The following is a 2246-nucleotide window of genomic DNA, read 5'->3' as shown; positions in this document are numbered from 1 at the left end:
AAATAGATCTTTTAGGAAAAAACTGTTATATTAAATATTAGGTTGTTTGTTATTTCTTCTTTTCTTTTTTTTTGTGGAAGAAAAAACAAACCTTATTAATTTTTAAAAACTGAACCACTAGGAAAATATATCACAGCCTTGAAACATCAAACACAGGCTATATTATATTTCAAGTAGTAAGTTGGTAAAAAGACAATAAGGTCTTTATCAAAATAAACAGGTGCTAGAGCTGGGATAGGTACACTCTTTGCTGAAAGGCCCCAGGCAAAAGTGATATTTGGTAATGAGGGAGTTGCCCCTCTTTTGCTTTAAAGGAATCATTGCTCACCCCTGAATTGCCTACTTTTTCTTCTTTGACCTTCCTGTTGCCAAGGGATTGTCTCAGTAGGGCTCTGTTATTTCAGGGGGCAAAATAAGCAATACTGAGTTTAGGCTTTCATTCCATTCTGTTCTATAAAAACCAGGTTTTTCCAAAGCCCGTACTTAATAACTCTCTTAATTAAGAAGAAACAATTCCTCCTTCAATGTTCATTCCCGGATACCATGCAATCAAAACTCCCTTTCCCTTCAAGGGAGAGCGTTACCGCAAGAGACTGTCCTGTTCCTCTGCTGCAGATAGCCTCAGGGCTCACCATGACAGCCTGCGCGGGGGGGGGGGGGGGGGGGGGGGGGGGGGGGGGGGGGGGAAGGTCTGCTTCCCATACCCAGTGTAACACTGCTTGTCATGTTTTTTGCAGGGTGTCCCAGCTCGAAGATATAATGTGTATTTCAAGAAATGTATACCCACATCTTGATGGGCAGAAAGATATCCACAAGAACTGTTCAAAGTTCTTATCCAAACTACCTCTCCTAACTCCACATCTTAAATCAACTTCAAGCACTCGTATATAAAACAAAACCAAGCAAAACAAAGATCCAGAACCTTCTTTCCCTTCTAAATTAGTGACTTTGTGGATTTTTACAGCTTATGAAAAACAATTTGGTGATCCTTCTGGTAAACAGGAGGTTGGCAACATACAGAAACACCTCTGCTCACACCACTGGAACACAGGCAGGTTAGAGGAATCTTCCAGCCTGTTGGTATTTGTGTACTAAGAAGAATCTGGTACCTTGGAGGGCTCTGACTTGCTACAAGAGAGATCCCTAGTGCCAGGACAAGCCCTTGAACTTTAGGCTATCAAAAACTCTCCTGTGCCATCTCTGACCTAAATTTTAGCGCCATTTTTTCCCATTTCACTTTCTAGGGTTGAAACATAAAGGAACCAGTGTCCAGAAGCAAGTGACACAGGCCTCAAACTTGCTGCCAACCTTAATTTCTTCATAGACGTCACTTAATAGACCAAAACTCCCGTTTCTTTTTAAATAGATTCCTGCTGTCAAGTCTCAACAGCCAATTGCAAAGACTTCTATTTCCCAATGGACAAGAGAGACACCTTCATCCTCTTGGTCATGGTGGGGATGAAGTGTGTGTGGTCATCCACACACTTGGTCACACAACTCTCCAGCTGCCACTTCACTTGGAGTTCTTTACTTCCCACATCTATTGAATCTTTGGCTTTGTCATTGCAACATGGTGCACTGGGCCAAGTGGTCCTGGAACATCTCCAACTCACTGGTCACGGGGGCTTGGGCTTGAGCCAGTGGCACATGGCAGCATTCGATGCACTGGTGCACCTGCTGTAGGGACACCTGGCTGTCTTTGCATCAGCCAGCACTGCACTGGAACATGACGCCCTGCATCTTCCTGATGTTCTCTCTTTCCAGACTCTTCACCGTGAAGTCCACTGCCTCCTGCACCCACAGCTGCTCCAGCTCCGCCATCCTGACCCTGTGCTGCACAGTGTTTGTTATTTCTAGCATATAAATCCCTTTGTCTCTTTGAACTTACTTATTAAAATTTATTCTCTGCCAATCTCTCTCTTCCCTCCCACCCCCACACAAACACATAGCCTTGTACGAATGGTTTATTGTATAGAAATTGTGGAAAATAAGGGGAAAGGCTAGATTCCATGTTTAGATTAAAGCAGTACTGAAGCCTTAGGGTAAAATGATCACTTGACAGAACTAGTTTACCAGAAGCAAAGGTTTAGAGCTGGGACTAACTATAAAAATATAAGCTCTCGTCCTCCAAAACTGGCAGAACTACTGGGTGAGGCACTGAATTTTTCAGTCTATGAAAGGCAGTTTCAGTTAGTTTCATCTAGAGATTTTAAGAGGTAGGGAGATCCCAGCTGACATTTGGTTGC

At 43.2% G+C, this 2246-nt stretch overlaps 1 pseudogene; it reads right to left on the bottom strand.

Moving 5' to 3' along the window:
• Positions 1-715: 715 nt before the first annotated feature.
• On the bottom strand, positions 716-2040 carry LOC129511317 (protein FAM136A-like; annotated as a pseudogene).
• Between the last annotated feature and the right edge of the window lie 206 nt (positions 2041-2246).

The sequence above is a fragment of the Nyctereutes procyonoides genome, unplaced genomic scaffold, assembly GCF_905146905.1.
Source record: "Nyctereutes procyonoides isolate TBG_1078 unplaced genomic scaffold, NYPRO_anot_genome, whole genome shotgun sequence".
Lineage (NCBI taxonomy): Eukaryota > Metazoa > Chordata > Mammalia > Carnivora > Canidae > Nyctereutes > Nyctereutes procyonoides.
This window is presented reverse-complemented; position numbering and strand designations above follow the sequence as displayed.